This window comes from Sarcophilus harrisii, chromosome 4 (genome assembly GCF_902635505.1).
Source record: "Sarcophilus harrisii chromosome 4, mSarHar1.11, whole genome shotgun sequence".
Taxonomy (NCBI): Eukaryota; Metazoa; Chordata; class Mammalia; order Dasyuromorphia; family Dasyuridae; genus Sarcophilus; species Sarcophilus harrisii.
Genome location: NC_045429.1, coordinates 222,917,206 through 222,933,721, shown reverse-complemented (window position 1 = coordinate 222,933,721; position 16,516 = coordinate 222,917,206).

Sequence of the window (16,516 nt, the reverse complement as noted above, 5' to 3'; positions counted from 1 at the left end):
TGATGTACAAAAATGCTGAGGATTTATGTGGATTTATTTTGTATCCTGCAACTTTGCTAAAGTTATGAATTATTTCTAATAGCTTTTTAGTAGAATCTCTGGGGTTCTCTAAGTATACAATCATATCATCTGCAAAGAGTGATAGTTTGGTTTCCTCATTATCTACTTTAATTCCTTTAATCTCTTTCTTGACTCTTATTGCTGAGGCTAGTGTTTCTAATACAATATTGAATAATATTGGTGATAGTGGACAACCTTGCTTCACTCCTGATCTTACTGGGAAAGTTTCCAGTTTTCCCCCACTGCATATGATGCCTACTGATGGTTTTAAATATATGCTCCTGACTATTTTAAGGAAAAGTCCATTTATTTCTATCTTCTCAAGTGTTTTTATTAGGAATTGATGTTGGATTTTATCAAATGCTTTTTCTGCATCTATTGAGATGATCATATGGTTTTTGTTAATTTGGTTATTGATATTATCAATTATGCCAATAGTTTTCCTAATATTGAACCAGCCCTGCATTCCTGGTATAAATCCTACTTGGTCAAAGTGTATTATCCTGGGGATGATTTTCTGTAATCTTTTTTGCTAATATTTTATTTAAGATTTTAGCATCAATATTTATTAGGGAGATTGGTATATAATTTTCTTTCTCTGTTTTCAATCTACCTGGTTTAGGTATCAGTACCATGTCTGTGTCATAAAAGGAATTTAGTAGGACTCCTTCAATCCCTCTTTTTTCAAATAGTTTATATAGCATTGGAGTTAATTGTTCTTTAAATGTTTGGTAGAATTCACATGTAAATCCATCTGGTCCTGCGGATTTTAAGAATACCTTTTAAAGTGCATATAAATATCTTTACCTAGCAGGAGGATAAGGAAGTCTCAGAGTTCTGGGAGTATAGGTAGAGATATGCCTCCTACCATGCTAGAAATAAGAAGTAAAGTGATCTTTATCCTGACTCAGTTTTATATAGAGAAGAATAAGCTGATTTTACTCCTGTAAAATCACACATAGAACCTCAGAATTTGAAGTGGCTTTAGATGCCATATACAGTAATTTATACCTGACCAAGGCTATCTTCTACAGCATACTGATGAGTGATCATACAAGGTTTTCCCCAAAGCCATAAATGAGATGAAATGCAGTACCTCTTGAGATAACTCATTCTACCTTTGGATCATTTTTATTCTTCTAAACCTTACTGCTCTCCCTTTTGTAACAGTTATTAACCACAGCTCCAGAGGTCAGAGTGAACTGATCTGGGAAGCCACAGAAAGCCACTCAGAGTCCACACTGATTCTTTTTGGCTGCTAGTGGTTGGTGCCATGAGCTTCCTTTCTGTAAAGAGAAGAAGACTTAATGCACCATGGTCCACAGTGTAATGGAGCAGAACAGTGTCACCAAGCATTTATGAAGGGTCTACTATGTGTTAAGCATTGTGCTAAAAGCTAAGGATACAAAGAAAGGAAAAAACAAAAACATACCCTGCTCACAACAACAACGATAACTAGTCCCTGCTCTTAAGGAACTCTCACAATCTAAACGACATTTCTTTATCTCTCCTTATATCTGTAGTGATGGGGTAGGGAGAACGAATTCAGCAGATGTTTATTAAGTACTAAATATATGCAGAAGACTACTAAGTACTAAGGTAGTAAGATACAAAATTTAGCTATGTTCCCTGTACTCATATAGCTCTTAAATAGAGTTATGTATGAAGAATTATACTAGAAAACACCATCAATGAAGAAGAAATTAAAGCAATCATTAAGAAATATTTTGCTCAGTTAAATGTCAATAAATCTGATGATATGAGCAAAATTGATGAATATTTACACAAATATAAATTACTTAGATTTACTCAAAAAATAGAAGCCCTAAATAGCCCCTTCTTAGAAAAAGAAATTGAATAAGTCATTAATGAATTGCCTAGGAAAAACGTCCAGGGCCAGATGCATTCACAAGTGGATTTTTACCAGACACTTAAAGAACAATTAATTCTAATACCAAATAAGCTATTTGGAAAAATAGTTGAAGAAGGAATCTTACCAAACTCCTATGATACAAATATTTTGCTGATACCTAAATCAGGAAGAACTAAGCAGAGGAAGAAAAATTTAGATTGATATCTTTAATGAATATTGATGCAAGCATTTTGAACAAAATACTAGCAAGTTTATTACACTAAAAAATTACAAAAATTATATACTATTACTGGGTGGAATTTAAAGCATGAAAAAAAGTCGATTCATTGGGGAAATTCTCAACAGCATTAACCACATCAATAATAAAATCAACAGAAACCATATAATTATTTCAATAGACACCAAATTTTTTTTGACAAAATATGCCACTTTTTCTGTTAAAAAAACATTAATGAGAATAGGAATAATGGGAACATTTGTGAAAGTGAAAAGTAGTATCTATCTAAAACCATCAGAAAGTATCAGTATTGAGGATAAGCTGGAAGCCTTCTCAATAAGATGAGGGATGAAGCAAGGATGGTCATTATCACCACTATATAGTATTAGAAATGTTTGTTATAGCAATAAGAGAAGAAAAAGAAATAGAAGGAATTAGAATAATAATAAGGAAATAAAACTATCACACTTTACAGATGATATTGTGGTATATTTAGAGAACCCTACAGAATTAACTAAAAATTTACTTGAAATAATAACTTTACCAAAGTTGCAGGATAAAAGATAAACCCACATATCAATATTTCTTTATATGACCAACAAATCCCAGCAGAAAGAGATAGAGAAATTCTATTTAAAATAATTATAAACAATAAAAATACTTAGGAGTCTACTTGCTAAGACAAATCCAGGAACTATATGAACAAAATTACAAAACACTATTCAAACAAAGTCAGATCTGAACAACTGGAAAAATATCAATTGTCCACCAGAAGGCCAATATAATAAAAATTACAGTTCTGCCTAAACTAATTTACTCAGTTCCATACCAATCAAAATACCAAAAATTATCTGGTCAAGCTAGAAAATATAATAAAACTTGTCTTGAAAAGGAAAAAAAAAATATCAAAGCAACTAATGAAAAATAAAATACCAAGTAAGGGGCCTACCAATAGCAGATCTCAAATTATATTATAAAATAGTAATAGTTAAAGCTCTCTGGTGCTGGCTAAGAAATAGAATGGTGGATCAGTGGAATAGATTAGGTATATAAGACATAGTAGTCAATGACCATAATAACTCAGTGTTTGGTAAACCCAAAGACCCCAGCTTTTGGGACTAGAACTCAGTATTTGACAAAAACTGCTAGAAAAATTAAAAAACAACAGATATAGACCAATGTCTCACATTGTATACCAAAATAAGATCAAGATGGATGAATGATTTAGACAAAAAGGGTCTCACCACAATCAAATTACAAGAACAAAGAATAATTTACTTATCAGATTTATAGGGAGAGAAGAATTCATGACCAAACAAGATATAGAAAGCATTAAAAAAGATGTAAAAAGTAAAACAGATGATTTTAATTATATTAAATTAAAAAGCTTTTGTACCAACAAAACCAGTACAACAAAAATTAGAAGGAAAACAGAAAGCTGAAAAATGATCTTTTCCATAAACATCTCTGATAAAGGCCTCATTTCTCAACTACATAGAGAACTGAGTTAAATTTATTAGAATGCAAGCTATTCCCCAATTTAAAAATGGTCAAAGGATATGAACAGGCAGTTTTCAGATGAAAAAATTAAAGTTATCTATAAGCATATGAAAAAGTACACTAAATCACTTTTGATTAGAGAAACGGAAATTAAAACAATATTGAAATACCACCTCATACCTATCGGATTATTTAATATGACAAAAAAGGAAAATGATAAATATTGAAGAAAATGTGGAAAAATTGAGACATTAATGTTCTATTGGAGTGATGAACTGATCCAATCATTCTGGAAAGCAATTTGGAACTATGCCAAAGGGCAACCAAACTGTGTATACCCTTTGATCCAGCAATAACTTTACTAGGTCTGTATCTCAAAGAAATTAGATAAAAAGGGGAAAAAGGACATTTATGAGCAAAACTATTTTTAGCAGCCCTTTTTTGTGGTGACAAAATATTGGAAATTGAGGGGGTGGCCATAAATTGGAGAATGGCTGAACATGCTGTAGTATTGTTCAATTAAAAATGATGAAATATTTCAGATTTCAGAAAAACCTAGAAAGATTTGTATGAATTGATGCAAAGTGAAATGATCAGAACCAGGAAAACATTACTTGTTTTTTTGTGATTTCTTTTCTTTTTTTTTTAAATAACAGCTTTTTGTTTTCAAAATATTTACAAAGATAGTTTTCGGTATTCATGGCTTGTAACACACTCTTGTGTTTCAAATTTTTTCTCCCTCCCTTCCCTCACCTCCTCCCCCAGACATTAAGTGATCTAACATATGTTAAACATGTGCAATTCTTCTATACATATTTTCACAAATATCATGCTGCACAAGAAAAATCAGATAAAAAAAAAAGAATGAGAAAGATAACATGTACAAGCAAATAATAACAAAAAGAGCAAAAATAGTATGTTGTGATCCACACTCAGTTCCCACAGTCTTCTCTCTGGGTGCAGATAGTTCTCTTTATCACAAGACCATTGGAACTGGCCTGAATCATTTCCTTGTTGAAGAGAATCATGCCCATCAGAATATAATCTTGCTGTTGCCATGTATAATGATCTCCTGGTTCTGCTCATTTCACTTAACACCGATTCATGTAAGTCTCTTCAGGCCTCTCTGAAACCATCCTGCTCATCATTTCTCAAAGAATAATAATATTCCATAAAATTCACATACCATAATTTATTCAGCTATTTTCTAACTGATGGGCATCCACTCAGTCTAGTTTCTTGTCACTACAAAAAGGACTTCCACAAACATTTTTGCACATGTGGGTCTTTTCCCCTCCTTTATGATATCTTTGGGATACAAGCTTTCTAATATAGTTTTAGATCTGGTAGAGCTATACCACCTTTATTTGCATATCTTTCATTAATTCCTTTGAAATTCTTGACCTTTTTTTCTCCCAGATGATCTTTGTTATTATGTTTTCTATCTCTGTAAAGTAATTTCTTGGAGGTTTGATTAGTATGGCACTGAATAAGTAGATTAATTTAGGTAGAATTGTCATTTTTATTATATTAGCTTAGCCTACCCATAAATATTTGATATTCTTCTGGTTGTTTAGATCTAACTTTATTTGTGTGGAAAATATTTTATAATTGTGTTCATATAGTTCCTGACTTGGTCAACAGTCTTCCAAATATCCAAAAATATTCCAAATATATCATCTACAGCTATTTTAAATGGATTTTTTTGGTATCTCTTGCTGCTGGACTTTGTTGTTAACATATAGAAATGCTCATGATTTATATGGATTTATTTTGTATCCTACAACTTTGTTGGTTTTAATTTTTTAGTGTTTTTTATTGATTCTCTAGTTTTAAGTATATCATCTAACGCAAAGAGTGATAATTTTGTTTCCTCATTACTTTAATTCCTTTTTCTTTTATTATTATTAAAGCTAACATTTTTAATTCTATAAAAGATAGTAATGCTGGTAGTGGGAAACCTTGTTTCACCCCTAATCTTATTGGGAATGCATCTAGTTTATACCCATTACATATAATGCTTGCTGATGGTTTTAAATAGATGCCACTGATCATTTTTTTTTATTTAATAGCCTTTTATTTACAGGATATATGCATGGGTAACTTTACAGCATTAACAATCGCCAAACCTCTTGTTCCAATTTTTCACCTCCCCCCCCCCCTCCCCAGATGGCAGGACGACCAGTAGATTTAAATATAAAAATATAAATTAGATACACAATAAGTATACATAAAACTTTTTTGCTGCAAAAAATCAGATTCAAATATTTACAATTAGCTTTGAAAAAATAAAAATGGTGTGCATAAATATAGGGATTGAATTCAATGTAATGGTTTTATATCTTCAGAGTTCTTTTCTAGCTGTTCAGTTCAACGTCCATTGGAAATGATTTGGTTGATCTCGCTTAACCCAAAGATCCCAGCTTTTGGGATAAAACTTACTTTTGATAAAAATTTCTGGGAAAATTGGAAACAATGAAAACAGGCATTGATCCATACTTAACGCCGTACACCAAGATAAGGTCAAAATGGGTTCATGACCAGGCATAAAGAATGAAATTATTAATAAATTGAAACACAGGATAGTTTACCCTCAGACCTGTGGAAGGAAGGTCTTTATGACCAAAGCAGAACAAGATCATTACTGATCACAAAATGAAAATTTCGATTATACCAAACTGAAAAGTTTTTGTACAAACCTAAAATCAGACAAGATTAGAAGGAAGCAATAAACTGGGAAAATATTTTTTAAGTCAAAGGTTCTGATAAAGGCCTTTTCCAAAATATAGAAGAATTAACTCTAATTTATAAAAAATCAAACCATTCTCCAATTGAAAATGGTCAAAGGATATGAACAGACAATTCTCAGATGAAGAAATTGAAACTATTTCTAGTCAATGAAAAGTTCCAAGTCATTATTAATCAGAGAAATGCAAATTAAGACAACTCTAAGATACCACTAAACACCTGTCAGATTGGCTAAGATGAAGGAAAAATAATGTGATTGTTGGAGGGGATGCAGGAAAACTGGGACATTGATGCATTGTTGGTGGGTTGTGAACGAATCCAACCATTTAGATAGTTTGGAACTATGCTCAAAAAGTTATCAAACTTGCATACCCCTTTGATCCAACAGTGTTACTACTGGGATTTATCCCAAAAGATTATAAAGAAGGAAAGGGACCTTATGTGCACAATTTTTAGCCCTTTTTGTAATGGCTAAAACTGGAAACTGAATGGATATCCATCAGTTGGAGAATGCTGAATAAATTGTTATATAAAATGGAATATTATTTCTGTGAAATAAACAGGATAACAGAAAGGCCTGGAAGATTCGAACTATGCTGAGTGAAATGAGCAGGACCAGGAGATCATTATATACTTCAACAACAATAGTATATGATGACCAGTTCTGATGGACCAGGCCATCCTCAGCCACTGATCATTTTAAGGAAAACTCCATTATTCCTATGCTCTCTAGTGTTGGATTTTGTCGAATGCTTTTTCTAGATCTATAGAGATAATCATATGATTTCTTTTAGTTTGATTATTGATATAGTCAGTTATGCTAATGGTTTCCCTAATATTGAACCAGTCCAGAAAAACATTGTACAAAGTATCAGCAACATTATGTGATAATAAAGTGTAAATGACTCAACTCTTCTCGGCAACATAGTGATCCAAAACAAATTCAAAGGATTCACAAAGGAAAATGCTATCCATAACCAAATAAAGAATTTATGGCTTCTGAATGAAGATTGAATAATATTTTTTTTACTGACTTTGTATTCTTTTTTGTGTTTTCTCCCTATTATTTTGTTTCTTTTTTTACAACTGTGACTGATATCGAGATATATTTTACATGATAGCACACTTATAAACTATAGCCAACTCAAGAGAAGCATAAAAAGGTAAAAAGAAAAGAACTCTTGAGTACTGTATTTCTATTATACGTATGCATAGAGAGTGCATGTATAATCTGATTTTACTGTTATAATATAAAAAAGAAACTAGAAGTGGAAAGAGGATTATACTGGAAAAAAAGGGGAAAGTGGAGGTAAAATGAGGGAAATTACATCTCAGGAAGGGGCAAAGAAAACCCATTACAATTAAGAGAAAGAAGGGAGGGTGATGAACATTGTGTGAATCTTAATCTCATCAGATTTGGCTCAAAGAAAGAATATTAGACATATTTGGTTTCACTGAGATACTTCTCTCACCCTATAGAAAAGTGGGAGGGGAAAGGGTAAAAGGGAAAGGGGAGGTTAAATAGAAGGGAAAACAGAAATAGTAGGGGGAAGATATAAGAAAGGGGGAGGGTCTCTAATTGGGGAGGACTGCTTGAGACAAGTAGTGCTCATAAGGAAAACACTGGGGAGGAGGGAAAGAGGAAAAGGAAAGAGAAAAGTGTAATTTGTGGTTAATAAGATGGCAGGAAATACAGAATTAGTAGTTTTAACCATAAATGAAAATGGGGTGAACTCTCCCATAAAGCATAAGCACATAGCTGCTTGGATTAAAAACCAGAATCCTACAATATATTATTTACAAGAAACACATTTAAAGCAGTGAAATTGAGGAATACCTACAAAAATATAGATTGTCCAGATTAAGAAGAGGAAATAGATTATTTAAATAGTCCTATTTTAGAAAAAAGAAACAGAACAAGTATTAATCAACTCCCTAAGAAAAAATCCCCAGGACCAGATGGATTTACCTGTGAATTCTACCAAACATTTAAAGAATAATTAACTCCAATACTCTATAAACTATTTGAAAAAATAGGGAATGAAAAACTGCTACCCAATTCCTTTTTATGACCCAGAAATGGTACTGATATTAAACTAGATAGGAAAAAAAGAGAGAAATAAAATTATAGACCAATCTCCCTAATGAATATTAGAAAGAGATTACAGAAAATCATCCCCAGGATAATCACCATGATTGAATAGCATATATACTAGGAATGCAGAGCTGGTTCAATATTAGGAAAAATATTAGCATAATTGACTTTATCAATAACCAAATTAACAAAAATCATATGATTATTTCAATAAATGCAGAAAATAAAATCAACACCCATTCCTATTAAAAACACTAGAAAATATAGGAATAAATGGACTTTTCCTTAAAATAATCAGTAGCACCTATTTAAAACCATCAGCAAGCATCATATGTAATGGGGATAAACTGGATTCCCAATAAGATCAGGGGTGAAGCAAGGTTGCCCACTATCACCATTTGTAATGTGCTGGTTAATTTTGTGGAGGTCCTGTGAATAGGATTTTGTTTCAGAAGAATAATCACCATGAGACTAGTCAGGGATATAAAATGTAATGTCCTGGTTAGCTTTCTGGAAGCCTTGGGACCATCCTTGGTCTTAGCAGAATCATCACCACGAGAATAGTGAGGGATAATGTCCAAAGTCTTTATTACCTCCTTCACAGTCTGTTTACTTCACCTAGGGCCCAACTAGCTTTCTGGAGGCCCTCAAGAATGGGTCTTGGTTTCAGTAGAGGAATATAAGAGGCAGGAGAGCCACAAGAAGCTGGTCAAGTCTTGTTTCTCAAAGTGTAGCAAACAGGAGAGCCACCATGAAGCTGATCAAAGATGGACTCTCTGTGGCTGACTTTGTCCTTAGTTTAAGCACTCTATTACAATTACATCAACTGTAGAACTGTTACCTCACCATGCTAAGTACTAAGTATTTGTAAAACTAGATAATCATTGTCTTATCAATTCCACTGAGTTAACACCTTATTGTAGGACTAAATCAATCATACTGGACCTTAAGTATATTTCTCCAGAGTTCCTGTCCTTTGCAACCATAACTATTCAATATTGCATTAGAAATGCAAGCTCTGGCAATAAGAGAAGAAAAAGATTAAAGGAATTAGAGGAGGTAATAAAGAAACCAAATTATCACTCTTTGCAGATGATATAATAGTATACTTAGAGAACCCTAGAGAATCAGCTAAAAAACTATTAGAAACAATCCACAACTTTAGCAAAGTTGCAAGATACAAAATAAATCCCTAAATTGGGATGAAAAATAAATCCCGAAAAATCACCAAGAAATATCTTATTTATTACTTATATAACATAATATATTATAATATATGAAATAATGTAATAAATATAAATTTATTAAGTTAACAAATAAAATAAAAATAAATAAATGAAATATAATTTATAATTAAGAATTTATAAATTCTTAATTTCAAAAGGCTGCAACTAGCACTCAGATCAGACCCTGGTATTAAAAAAAATAAACAAACACATAAAGAAACCAAAAAAATAAACCTAGAATAGTAAGTATTTATCAAGAACTCAATATTACAATATTGCAATTACAAAAGTTTTAGTGTAATCTTAAACTATTAGGTAGGGTTTTTTTTTTTTTTTTTGCCATATTAAGCTGTATTTACCAAGAAACTTCCAGGGATGGAACCAAGATGGAGTAGAGAGAGCACTCAGCTAAGTTCTCCCATCATCATCCTCCAAACAACTTTAAAATTACACCTCAAATAGAATTCTGGAGTGGCAGAGCCAGCATGAGGTCAGAGTGAGACATTCTTTTAACCAAAGACAATATAAAATGTCAGAAAGAGAAATCTGTGAGATGGTTGTGTAGGCTAATTTGGAGTCCACATAGAATAGCAGCATTGGGAGTAGGTGGTGACAGAAGTAGCAACAGCTTAGAGAATGTTCAAGTAGGAGATGATAAGGGGACATGGAAATTGGTTGGAAAAAGATTACAGGGCACCATATATGCACTTCTGGGGAATGGTTTAAGGGCAGGTAGGAGTTCTTTTGTTTAAGAGAGAATGGAAACATGAGGAGCAGTATCATGCCTAGTTCTAAGAAAGAAGGATTTCTGAGAAGCAGTACTAATTGCAATTCCAAAGGATCAAAGGCAATATTTGGGTAAAGATCAGAGTACAGAAAAAAGAGCAGTAACCACCTCTCTCTGCAGATCATACCACTTTGATAGCACCTCTAACTTTCAAACTTTCAGAACTACTTCTGAAAACAGCAGTGTGGAAAAAATTGAAGCTTGAGACCATCTACATTAATTGGAAACAGAGCTCAACATTAATTTAAAGTTCCAAATCTAGAAAAAAAGTGCATAAATTAGCAAACAATAAGAAAGACTTGACTTTAAAAAACTACAATGGTGACAGGGAAGATCAAGACACAAATTCAGAAGGAGACAATGAAGTCAAAACAGCTACAAACAAAGCTTCACAAAAAAATGGGAAATGGATACAAGCAATATATCACCAACATCATACACTATGATGAGCTGGAATTTATACCACAAATGTAAGACTGGTTAAATTTAGAAAAACTATCAGTATAATTGATCATATTTATTTAAAAATATGCTTTCATCAATAATTACAACAGTATCAAAAAAAGGCTTTGATGAAATACATTACTTATTCCTATTAAAATAGTAGAAACCATAAGAATAAATGGAATTTTTCTAAAAATGAAAAACATTATCTAAAACCATGATAAGCATTGTCTCTAATGGGAATGAACCTGAAACCTTCTCATTAAGTTCAGGGGTGAAACAAAGACACCCATTTTCACCATTATAATTTAATATTGAACTAGAAATATTAGCTATAGCAATAAGAAAAGAAAAGAAAAGATTGAATGAATTAGAATAAACGATAAGGAAACAAAACTATCACTCTTTGCAGATGATATGATGGTATACTTAGAAAACCTTAGAGAATCAAAAATTAATTGAAATAATAACCTCAGAAAAGTTGCAGGACATAAAATAAACCCACATAGATCATCAGCATTTCTATATCCTACCAACAAAGAGCAACAAAGATATATAAAGACATATTCCAGTAAAATAATTATAAACTACATAAATATTTGTTAATCTACCTTCCAAGACAAATCCAAGGATTATATTAGCACAATTACAAAATGCTGGTCATGCAAAGACAGATCTCACCAACTGGAGAAATATTAATTATATAGGTCAAGCTGATTTAATAAATATGAGTTCTACCTAAGTTAATTTACTTATTCATATTACTCAAACTATGAAAGAATTATTTTATAGAGCTAGAAATAAATAGTTACAAAATTCATCTGGGAAAACAAAGGTCAAGAATATCAAGGGAATCAAAGGTAGTCTAGCAGTTCCAGATTTTAAACTATATTAGAAAGTGGTAATTATGAAAAAAAAATCTGGTATTGGCTAAGACAAAAGTGTAGTGGATCAGTAGAACAGAGTACATACATAATATAGAATATTAATTGATCAAAGTAATCTAATGTTTGAAAAATGCAAAGATTAAAGCTTTGGGGGTGGGGTAAGAAATCAACATTACACAAAAACTGCTGGTAAAACTGACAAGCATTTTGGCAGAAATGAGGTATAGATCAGTATCTTACACTGAAGAAGACAGGAAACTGTGAGAAAATGTTTACAAGTTTTTGTGATAAAGGTTGCATTTCTCAAATATATAGGAAACTGAGTAAAATCTATAAAAATAAGAGCCATTCCTCAGTTGACAAATGGGCAAAGAATATAAAGTTTTCAGAAAAAGAAATCAAAGCTATCCATAGTCATATGAAAAAAAATCTTCTAAATCACTACCAATTAGAGACATGCAAATTATAACAACTCTGAGATACTATCTCACATCTGTCAGATTGGTTAACATGACACAAAAAGGAAATGACAAATACTGGAGAGGATATGGAAAAATTGGTATATCATTACATTGTCGATAGAGTTGTCCACTAGTCTGACCTTTTTGCAGAACAATATGGAACTATGCCCAAAAGACTATAAAACTCTACATACTCTTGACCTAGTAATATCTTTAGTAGATCTGTATTCCAAAAAAGAAAAAAAAGGAAACAGGACTTCTTCTTACAAAAATAATTATATTAAATTAATTTTTGTGGTGGTAAAGGAAATTAAGGGGATGTCATCAATTGGGGAATGGCTGAACACATTGTGGTATATGATTGTGATGGATATATTGTGCTATAAGAAGTGATGAGAAAGATGGTTTCAGAAAACCTGGGAAGATTTATATGAACTAATGCAAAGTGAAGTAAGTAGAACTAGGATAACATTGTACATAGTAGCAGCAATATTGTAATGATGATTGACTGTGAAAGACATAGCTACTCTGATTAAGGAAATAATCCAAGATAATTTCAAAGGACTCATGATAAAAAAAAATGCGGTCCATCTCCAGAGAAAGAACTGATGAGTGCTGAATGCATATCAAAGATTACTTTACCCAAAAACATTTAAGTTTTTTTTTTTTAGTTTTCTTTGTGTTTTCTTTTGCAACATAGCTACAAAATATGTTTTGTATGGCTTCACATTTATACTCAATATCAAATTGCTTGCCTTTTCTTGGAGATGGGTGGGGGGAAGTGAATTTAGAATTCAAAAATTAAGAAAATGTTAAATATTTTACATGGACTTAGGATATACTTAATGAAATAAATGAAAAATATAGAAAACTATATTTGAGCTCAAATAGCTTAAGATTGCATTAATGCTTTCAGAACACCCTGTTTATTGTTTGAAAAAATCAATTAAATTGTACATCTTGAATGTTAAGTACATTATTATTACTGTAGAGTTAGTTGAGAGAGTTCACCATCATTCTGTTATGTTGTTTTTTTTGCAAACCTCTTAGCAGCAGGGTGAAAACAAGCTAACTCAGTGGACGGTGGGCGGTCTTGTTATGAGACTGTGATGAATGTGGCTATTAAACATTTAAGGAAAAAGATTTGCATCTTTTAGTGTCATGGAAAGTAGCTTTCCTGGGGTCTGTGCTCAGTTAAGTGATACAAAATAAACTTGTCTGTTGAAGATTTTGATTTAATTGTGCTCTTGAGAGCCCAAAAGGATAGGAAAGAGATTCTTGTTGCATGAAACTATGTCACCAATGTAAGGAAAATCAATGGGAAAACCTCTAACCATAAGTGGATGCTTACCCGTAATATTGCCAAGGAAATTCCAAATGGCGAGCAGATGAAAATGGCCTAGGTAGAAAAAGTCCCTGGTTAACTTCAGTGGCTACTCATTACCCACTAAATGTTCTTACCAGGCAAGCTGAAGAAAAGAAAGCCTCTTAAGCCTATTACCTGTGAAACACAGAGGCAAGTTGGCTGCTGTGGATATCCTAGGCAGCCAAGATTTTAAAAAGCTTTGTGGGTTTGTTAGTGGTCAGCAGCTTTACTGCCCCTCACCTGCCTATGTTGTTCACAGTCATTGGGGACCTTATGCTTGATTTCCTAGAACTCAAAGTGTCAATCTACTAAGCTAGGATTAATTGGCCAAGGAGACAGTTTTGGCTGGATAATTAGGGTTTTCTTCCTCATGAAAGGTGTTGAATACTTCTACCACATTGCATATATATCATTCTTTACGACCTCTCATTAACCCAACACAATGTACCAGTGAGAGTGCCAAACAGTTACTCTCATTTGGTGTTGGAGGAAAACTAACATATTTATGTGGCTCAGCATGGTAAAAGTCAGATTTAATATCTGCATTATTTTGGGGCACACGTGTGTGTGTGTGTGTGTGTGTGTGTGTGCATATTAATTTTCATATATCTAGAACTCTTAATTCCTTTGCTTTTCCTCTATTATCTTACATATACAATTTTATATATATAATTTATGACACGTGCACACACACATTTATATAAAATTTATTCTGTATATATAATTATGTATACATAATTTATGACATATATGTGTACACAGGCACACACATTTATTTGTAAAATTTATCCTGTATATGTAATTACATATATATATATATATAATTTATAACATGTGTGTGCACACACATATAAAATTTATCCCACATATATAACGTATTTGTAGATAGTTGTTGATAGGTCGTTTTTCCTATTAAACTGTCTCCTTGGGATACTCCTTGAAAGTCTTCTATTTTTCTTTGTATTCCCAGTATTTGGCACAATGTTTAGCATATGATAGATACTTAATAAATACTTATGGATTGATCAGTGTTGAGAACTCCTGGTAGCCAAATGCTCTCTGTGACAGATAAATTCTAATCTAAATTTGTATAGAGCACCTGAGCACAACATTTCAGTAAGCACTATCTTCTTATACTTGTCTAGATTGTGCCAAATTCGGATCAGCAGATGATATCTCTATAAACTTGACTAGCTCCAAACCCACTTCTGAATCCTTCCTGCCATAACAGAGAAGTAGCATAGATGGAGCAGTGAACCTAGAGACAAGAAGACTTGGATTCAAATTCCAGCTCTATTATTTACTGACTGTGTGATTTTGGGTGATATTGGACATTACTTTTCATCTCTATAGAATGAGAGTTGAATAGGATGGCCTCTTAGGTCTCTTCCAGCTCTGAATCTATGGTCTCATGATTCATGTTGGCACATAAAAACCAGTGGAAACCTACTGGGATCCAAGCTCTCCCAGAAACACAAGAAGTAACACATGCTCCCTGAATGAGTGCCTGGGCACTGGACCAAAAAGAACCGTGCTCTCTAAATGTAGAGACAAATTAGGGCCAGCCTCTAGAGAAGTGGATTCCTTTGGCAGACGGTAGCCAACACAAGCTCGCTAATGCTATCTTCTTCAGAGATACTGCTCTCTAAATGACTCCCCAGTGAAACTGGGAAAAAGCCAGAGTGATAATGAAAATCTTAGGGGTGGGAAGGGTGGCTCCCTGGCTGATGTGGCTACAGCTGCAGGGTGTGGGTGGTCTTGAATCAGAAAATCTTTTCCTCAGCTGAGTTGAGGTGGGTAGCAGTTGTGACAGCTTCATGTCTTTGTCACTTCCTATTCCTATTCCCTTCCTGATGGGAGTTCTCCAAGAATCATTTTTACTCATAATTGCTTCCTTTCATTTGTTTTCCAAATTTTACATGATTGTGCCCACAATTTACCCACATATCACTTCACTCCTCAGGATTCCTGAATAATTTTACATCACAGTCCACATCAAATCTGACTCCAGATCAGAACCAAACATTCTTATTTACAAGCTTAACTGGCTTCAAGATCAGGCACTGACCTGCCACTCCTTCGGGCAAACCTCTTTATGTGTTCCCAGCTCCACTCCTGCCCTTTTCTCTTTTTGAAATTAAAAAAAAAATTCTTCATGAGAAATTCATAATGTATATTGACAAAAACAAACATCTCAATATACAACTTAAGCCTTTTATCTTTTAAAACTTTGTTTAAGGAGAGAAAGCAGATTTTTGTTAAAAAAATTCAATGAAACAAAAATTTTCTTTATGATTAGAATAGCTTCACTATTTAATCTCATTAAACTTTCTATCCTTCAAAACATACCTTAAATCTTGTCTCCTCTAGGAAATTCCTTGCAGTTAAGATTTGTCTCCTGTTACCTTTATATTTTAGAAGCTAATGATTTTACCTCTAATAGTTCCATATGTAATATAGTTATGAAAATAATAGCTGATGTTTATATAAATCTTAGAAGCATAGATTTAGCACTGAAAGACTTAGAGATCACTAATCTCAATCTCTACATATTAAAGATACCAAAATTCAGAAAATTTATTTGCTTTGTCCTGGATCCTACAGCCAGTAAATATTTGATGTGATACTTGAGCCATGGAATTTCTGATCAAAGTCCAATACTCTATCCTCCTGGCAATTTTGCTTTCTATATTAATAAAGAATTTTGGCACATATATATATCCTAATCCTCATAGTGATCTTGTAAAATAAGTAATGCAGATATTATTATCCCTACTTTATAAATAAGGAAACTGAGGCAGAGGGTTTAGTGTCTTGTCCTATTAATAAATATAGGAAGATTTGAGTTTAAG